We start from the raw sequence: 8,763 nt of genomic DNA on the forward strand, positions 1-8,763 counted from the left end.
CCATCAAATAAAGAGTTTTTATCTATTTTGAAGAAGTATATATAGTGCCTCTTCTCAAACACCTGTAAGGCAAGCAGATTCTCCACCTAACACTTATTCACCATACTAGGAAAAAGTCACATGGATGTAACAGATTTTGAAAGCAATAGTTTGTTTCACTCAAATCTTCATTTGGGTGAAGTTCACTGGAAGGAGCAGGGATGGGCTAAGTGCATATATATATATATATATATATATATATCTTGTTTAAAGTGAGAAATATTTTTATGGAAAGTTTACAATTCAGTTTGGTAAGATCCTTTTAAATGCTGGTTGTGAGTTAAAACATCCATATATTCTGAAGAGTGAAGAAATGTTTATTTGTAGGCAATCTACTATTTGTCTTACATAAAAGAAGATTTTGTCCCATAAGAACCTGTTAAGACAGGCTGTTACTAGGATGCAGCAAAGCCAACATGTGAAAAGGCTTTCCTTAAATCATATTGTTTATTGCCTTGCAAGTACAGAAATGTGAAAGTGCTTTTCTGATTATGTATTGTCCATAACAAAGATCTAGTGCTTGAAAGATTTAAAACGGATGTACATTGCATTGAAATGGAAAATAAACATTGTCAGCAGTGCCTTCTAAAGTGTGTATGTGTATATATATATATATATATATATATATATATATATATATATATATATATATATATATATATATATATATCAGGTTTTCGCGGGTGTTTGTATGTAGGTCTTTGGTTATTCGGGTCTTCTCCCACGTAAAATTGGAAGTGTCTTGGCGACGTTTCGACGAAGTCTCATTTGTCATCTTCAGGCTGGTGTTCTCAGCTTCGTGCTTCCAGGAGCAAGCATGAAGCCGAGAACACCAGCCTGAAGATGACGAATGAGACTTCGTCGAAACGTCACCAAGACACTTCCAATTTTACGTGGGAGAAGACCCGAATAACCAAAGACTTTATATATATATATATATATATATATATATATATATATATATATATATATATATATATATATATATATATATATACACACACACACATACACACACACACACACACACACACACACACATATATTCCATAATCTTTTATATCTTGTTTATATCGGTTTTGTAATTGGAGATAAGCCCACCAGTCAACTCGTAGCCCTTGTTCTTGGAGGTCCTGTAAAATGTTTTTAACTTTCCATGGTTACCTAATAGGTCTTCATATTTTAACATTTTATTCAAATCTAAATTGTTTGGATGGATCACCGCTTCCATTGTGGATAGCCAAGTTGGGATTTTTAAAAAGTGTTTCTTTTTAACTTTAATCCAATTATTTATTAGCGAATCCCTGATCAGGTGTCTGTGGAAGTATTGTTGTTTTGTAGGTCCTGTTTCCCACAGAAAGGCATGCCATCCACTCTGCAGGTCGTGACCTTCTATAGCTAGTATTCTTTTATTCTTCAAATTGATCCAATCTTTTAACCAAACTAATGTTGCTGCGCTATAGTATAATTCCCAGTTTGGCAATCCAAATCCTCCTCTGCTCTTCATATCTTGTAGTAATTTCATTTTTATTCTGGGTTTTTTCCCCTGCCAGATAAATTTTGCTATTGTTTTATTGAGGTCATTAAAAAAGGTCTTTTGTAATTTAACTGGGATGGTCTGGAACAAGTATAGAAATTTTTGTAATATAGACATTTTTATGGCTGCTATTCTTCCTAAAAGTGACAGTTGCATGTTAGTCCATAGTTCTAAATCTGTTTTTGTTTGTTGTAATAGTTTGTTATAGTTATTTTCCTTTATCGATTTGCAATGTGCTGTCAACCATATACCTAAGTATTTGATTTTTCTTGTTGTTTGGAGTCCAAGTGTTCTTTCCAATTCTGTTATTTATAGTTCTGTTAAATTTTTCGCTAGAAGTTTCATTTTCTGTCTATTGATTTTCAGTCCTGCTACAGTTCCACATCTTTCTAATTCCTTAATTAGTATTTGTCCTTTCTCTATTGGTTTTTCGATAATAAAAGCCAAATCGTCTGCAAATGCTTGCAATTTATATTCTTCATTTCTGGTTTTCAATCCTTTTATTTCTGAATTTTGTCTGATTCGTTCTAGTAATACTTCTAGTGACAGTATGAAGAGCAGAGGAGATAGAGGACAATCTTGTCGAACTCCTTTCTCTATATTTAAAGTTTGGGTGTTTTCTCTATTAATTATAATTTTTGCTTTTTGTATCGAATATGTTGCCGTTATAATATTCTCAAATTTAGTGCCCAAATTCATATCATAAACTTGTTGAATCATAAATTGCCAATTGAGGTTATCAAATGCCTTTTGGGCATTCAAGAAGACAAAGGCTACTTGTTTCTCCAGGTGGGCTTCATAATATTCTAAACTGTCCATTATTATTCTTAAATTATTTCTGATTTGTCTATTTGGAAGAAATCCATTTTGATCTAGTGTATATAGTCGTTCAAAATTTTCTTAAATCTGTTAGCAATAATAGTAGTAAATATTTTATAATCTATGTTTAAGAAAGAGATTGGTCTATAGTTTTGTATCAGTCTGGCATCTGTATCCCCCTTCGGGATTAGCGAAATTAATGCTTCCCTCCATGTATCCGGCATTTTAGCTGATGTTAATACCTCACTGTATAGATCCCAAACTTTTTCAGTCCACTGCCCCCTTGGTACTACAAACTAATCCTCAGTGCCCCCCACCCAGGGGTGGGTTCTACTTACCTTTACTACCAGTTTGCAGTGGGGCCACGCATGCTCACTTCGCTCGCGCATGCATGTGCTCTTCTGCACATGTGCAGAAGCGTTTTAGTGATGTCGGGGTCAGTGGGCGGGGCCTCCTGCCAGTTTTATTACTGGTTCTATAGAACCAGTGAGAACCAGGCAACCCACCACTGCTCCCACCCACCCCTATAAATAGCATTGTTCGGAACAGCGGTTTGCACGACCCACTAACAGTAACAGTAAAATACACGGAATACAGCCATTTTTGGCCTCCTGAAGCCTTGCCCTGCATGTCCCGTTTTTGTGAAAAATGGGCCTGTTTTTCCCAAAAACAGGGTGCGCGGATCCTTTGGGAGGCCTGCAGACTGCTCCAATATAAATCTATCCCTGTAACAAAAGTACCTAACACTATTAGTTAACACTAAAGAAATCCCCTGAATCAACCAATATAGAGCAGTGATTCTCAGCTGGGGGTTCCTTTTGAATTTGCTGACCACCAGTGAGTGGGAGAAAGCAATTTCACAGAGGAGGGGATGGAGAGGGCTGTGGGATGAATTCACACCCATTCCCCCTTGGGATCAACCTGCAGCCCTCCCCTCCCTCCTCAGGTGGTGGAGCATGTGAGGGGGGAGCTTTTCAAGAAGTCACAAGGAGGGCTGAGAGCTGGTTTCTGTCCCACAAGTAAGTTTTGGTCCAGAACCAACCCCAACATGAAGGTCTTTTATTTGCTCCTTGTACTCCTTGTCTTTGCATTTTTAACAGGTAATAAATTAAATTTCTGATGATGTAAAAATAGCTCATAACTCACCTTTCTAGAGAGCTATTATCATGTCTAAAAGCAAGATACTCTTCTCCATCTTTTGTCTGGAGTACCATTTAATCCAGAGCCTTTTAATTCCAGAAGTCCAAATTTAAAGAATGGACTTCTGGAATTAAAGCTCCATTTTTTAACTAAAACTTAATTCACACCTGTTACTTTTGCTTGAGTAGTGTGAACAATTGACAATGTGATTCTCCAAAGGTCTGAAAAATATATCATTGATTTTTCTTTGGCATTTAAACTAGATAACCAATGTGAAAAAGTGCATCAAGGAAGGACTGGAAAGCCAATTCATACTGAACTGTATTGGGTTTTCTGTTGTTATTTGAATAAAATGAAAAGAAATCAAATAGTGGTACCTAGTGCGAAAAAAGAGATGAAATAATGGGTCATTCTCAACACTCAAATTCTCTACACTTAAAATATCTAGAAATTATTATGGTTAAGTGAGTTTTGCCCCATTTTACGATTTTTCTTGCCATAGTTCAAATCAAAGTTCAAATCAAAGATTTGATAGTTCAAATCAAAGTTCAAATCAAAGATTTGATAGTTCAAATCAGAGATTTGATAGTTCATATCAGAGATTTCTGAGACCAATGTTGAATACTTAAATTTCAGTAGTCACCAATCCCAGTCTTAAAATGAGTTTAGAATCAGTGGGAGTCACTGATAACAATGAATTACTAGCTACTGATAATGTGTCCAGTTCTGTCTTTCTTTTCCTTCTGTCCAAGTTTTGCAAGTACTTTTTCCAGGTATATGTTTTATTCCAAAGTATACAAACCATTATTGTTAGGGAAAAAATGGGTCTTCCAAGCAATTTTAAAAGACACTGTCAGAATGACTCTGCTCTCAGCCCCCCTTGTGGCTCCTTGAAAAGCATCTCCTCCCCCACCCCACATATGTAGATGAAAAGAATAAGCTTAAAACTCCTAGCCTTTTAAAATTGAAAATATGGAGAATTGGGAGGATGAATATGAGACATTAAGGGAGATGTTTCAAAAAGTAAGGGAGATATTTAAGGGAAATAAAGAAGCAGAGAATTGGTTAGCGTGCAAAAAAAAAGAAAGAGAAAAGACGAATGAGAAGCAAGAGAAACAAGGAGATAATATTGAAAAGGAAATAATTGAAAAAAAAGATAAAGATGATTACACTGGGTTCAATAGTGATAGAATAAAAATGGATATGGGAAAATACATCTCAAATATGAAGAAAAGAGAAATAAATGGGGTAAGATTGAGAATGAAAAGTAATAGACTTAAAATTAAAGGAAAAAGGCTGAAGGGGAGATATAAGAACAGGAAAAAGAAGAAGGTAAAGAAATGGGAGAAAGGGAGGAAAACATCAAGAAAGAGAACTGTGGAGAGACTAAGAGAAAATGGTTAAGAATCAGTGAAAATGTTAATTTGTTAATAAAGAGTAGGGTTGCCAGGTGTCCACTATTTGAGCGGACAGTCCACTTTTTTCACATTATGTTCACTATTTTTTTCACAAAATAGTGGACATTTTTTTTATTCAAAAGCTTTATGATGAAATGGTACGTAATCTAAAGCTGTACAGTCTAAGAGAATAAGGATAGGAGAATCGCGTTTTGTCTTTTTTTTCATAAATTAGAATGAGACAAAGATCGAATATCCATTGAACTCGATTCTCCAAAAAAATTAATGAGATTAAAATAAAAATATATTATAAAATTATGTACAGTTCACATTTTTAAAATGTATTGTAGCTTGTGTTGACTGACCTAAAATGGCATCGAATGATGAGAGTGACAGCGGCGAGATTTTGAATTCTTTAAAATGAAAGAGAGGAGTGTGCAAATACACCAAAGACTGGGAAGCTACTTTTGCATGGATTACCAACAACGAAACCGACAGAACAAATATGACAGCCTACTGTAAATTGTGTCAGAAATTGTTTACAATTGAAAATAATGGTATAAAAGCTGTCACACAGCATGCAAGCACAAAAAATAATTTAGATAAGGAGAAAATAGCTTCCAGCAACAAGTGAATTAATTCGTTTTTCATTGTTAAAGACTCCTCTTTCAGTGAGAAAGTGACTGTAGCTGAAATGGCTGAAACTTACCATGGGATCAAACACCATATTTCTTTCCTGGCTCAAGATTGCGGTATTAAGTTAATGAAGCAAATTTTTGATGATTCAGAAATTGTAAAAAAGATGTCTTGTGGAAGAACCAAATCATCAGCTATTGTCACTGAGGTTTTGTATCCTTTTTCTATTGAGTTGGTTCTCAATGATCTTAAAACTGTAATTCCATTTTCTCTCTCCACTGACACATCAAACAAGGGAAATCGCAAAATGTATCCCGTTGTTGCCCAATATTTTACTTGTGAAGAAGGACTGTGTGTGAAAATTTTAGACTTTTATGAGGATTCTTTCGAAGATTCTACATCAATAAAAAATCAGCTGTGTCGAGTTCTTAGTGATAACGAATTGGAAATAAATAATGTTTCAGCTTACTCAGCAGATAATGCATCAGTCAATTATAGAGTGAACAAATCTGTTTACCAAAAATTATTGCTGGAAAATGACAATATTGTAGCTGCTCATTGCAATAATCACATTTTACACAACAACGCAAAAATTGCATTAAAGAAGTTACCTTTTGATATCGAAAATGTAGTGCTGAAGGTTTTTGCCGAATTTTCAAATTCTGCGAAGAAATGAGAAGAGTTGAAATCATTTTTTGAGTTTTGCTTGTCAGAATTCCATGAAGTTTTGCGCCATGTTCCAACACGTTGGTTAAGCGGTCAAAAGACTTCTTTTAAACTGGATACCTCTAAATCGTATTTTATTTCTCTTGGATCTGATGAGTGCCATAAGGTTATCTGGAACCTTATTTCGGATCAGGAAAATGAACTCGCAAAGGACGATGAACCAACAATTTCAGAATTGTATTTATATTTCACGCACTTCTTCATGTCAATAACGCAAGACACCCTACTGAAGCTGGAAAGCAAGAAAACTCTTGCATGTGATCTTCACATTATCATGTGTAAGCTGCGTGATTCTTTGCAAAAAAAATACGATGAGCAGTTTTTTGGAATGAAAGTTTTATTTGCCTTACGTAAAAGAGAGAATGCCGTGCAAAAGTTCAAGAAAAAAGCCATCAACGTGTATCAAAGAGCCATTGCGTACCTAGAAAAGTGGTATAATTTCACCAATTCAGTATATGAGACGCTAAGTTGTTTCAATCTAATTGATCGCAATAATCCTCCAACTTTAGAAGAAATGACGAACATCTGGTTATTATCACCATGGCAAGAAGAACTTCCACCCAACACTCTCTTCGATGAAATTTCTGCCTTAGAAGAAGTTTATGTTCATCTGCAGGGCGATTCATCCCTTGATAAGTGGGCATACTTTTTCAAGAAAGAGCCAGCTCCAAGTTTACTGAAACTGTTCCGGTATTGTGCATCAATTCCGGTATCAAATGCAAGCGTTGAACGAATTTTCAGCGTCATGGGAAATTTGTGGACTGACAAACGTAACCGACTGCTTGTATCAGTTCGAAATGAACTTTGTATATTTTTTTATATTTCTCAACGTTGTACTGAAATTAAAGAATTATTCCTTAAACACAAAGAACTGATCAAAGCTGCGCAGTCAAATAAAAAATACACACGACAGCAAAGTAAAATGTAATTTAATATTTTACATATTATTATAATATATTTGATGTTTTGAATTTTAAGTAAAGTTTTGAAGTGATTATTTTAATACGTGTTAAAATGTTTGTAAGAAAATATATAATTTAATTGTAATTTTTTTTTTTTTACTACTTAAGGCCCCCCCCCCCCCGCCCCTGGCTTGTCCGCTATTTTTTGGAAGCAGACCTGGCAACCCTATATGAACATGAATATTCCAATTATTTCCATGCAATCCAATTTCTTACAAATCGATTAATTATATTTACCAATAATAATAAACCAAATAATTTTCCCCATATATTCCTCCAAACCACAACTTAACCATTTCTGCTTTCAACACAATATACAATTAATAGTATCTCAATTATTACAATTCCCTAGTTAAATAGAGCTTTCCCCTTACGTTACTCATTTTCACATCTTAAACTTTCCCAATAACCCAAATAGCTTTGCCCATATAATCTTCCAAATCACAACTTAATCATTTTTACTTTCATCACAATATATAATTAAAAATATTTCAATCGTTACAATTTCCCTAATTAAATTTAAAAATGTTCTAGCTGTTATCCAAGCTACAACTTAATCCTTTTTACTTTCACCACCATATACCATTAAAGGTATTTCAATTGTTACAGTTTATACTTATTCATATTTCTAAAAAAAATAAAAAAATAAAAACTTATCATTGTCTCGATTTCAAAAATACAAAGACAAATATTCCAATTATTATTCATTTCATTTTTACAATCATGATTTCCCATTTATTTCTTACTACTATTCATATTTCAATATGTATAACATCTTTCTCTTTCATTTTTTTTCTTTTTCTCCCTTCCCATTTTTGCCTTTTTCTTTCTCCTTCTTTTCTTTTGCGTTTTAAAATCTTGAACTCTCCTCTTTTGTCCTAAATTTCCCATTGTTTGCACCTACCTTTTTTGGTGAGGAAAAAGAAGAAAAAGAAATCTGCCTCTGCCTAATTTTCCAACATTGCAGCAAACAGCAAACAGCCAACAGCCTGCTTTACTTTCAGTTTCGTTTTCAGCTTGATTAGCACAAGGAAAAAAAATCTGCTCCAGCAATTTAGCTCTTTGCAGCAAGCAGCAGAGCCCTGTGCAAAACAGCTGAGAGCAAATCAGCTGACAGTTGGGAGGCCGATCTAATCAACGGGCTAATTAGCCTATGCTGAAGCTGAAAGGAATTGTTTTTTCTTGCTATTTGCTTGCAAGGAGGTAACTGCTGCGAGGCACAGGCCAAAGGGTGGGAACCACCCTCCTTGCCACTTAGCACCCCCCTGCTGCCCCCTTTTGCCTCTAGTGCCCCCCTGCCACCCCCCTTGCCTCTTACTGTTCCCCTAAGGCATCCCACCACCACCCAGGGGGCGGTAGTGCCTACTTTGGGAACCACTGATCTAGAAGCTTCTTGAATGAAAAAGGGCATTGGTTTACCTGAGACGCACCTTCTCATTGAGTGAAGACAGCAGCCAGACATGGGTTGTTCTTGTCTGTTCAGATTGGAGGATTGAGTCTGTTGAAG

Source organism: Pantherophis guttatus, chromosome 4, assembly GCF_059756535.1.
Source record: "Pantherophis guttatus breed Tessera chromosome 4, ASM5975653v1, whole genome shotgun sequence".
Taxonomy (NCBI): domain Eukaryota; kingdom Metazoa; phylum Chordata; class Lepidosauria; order Squamata; family Colubridae; genus Pantherophis; species Pantherophis guttatus.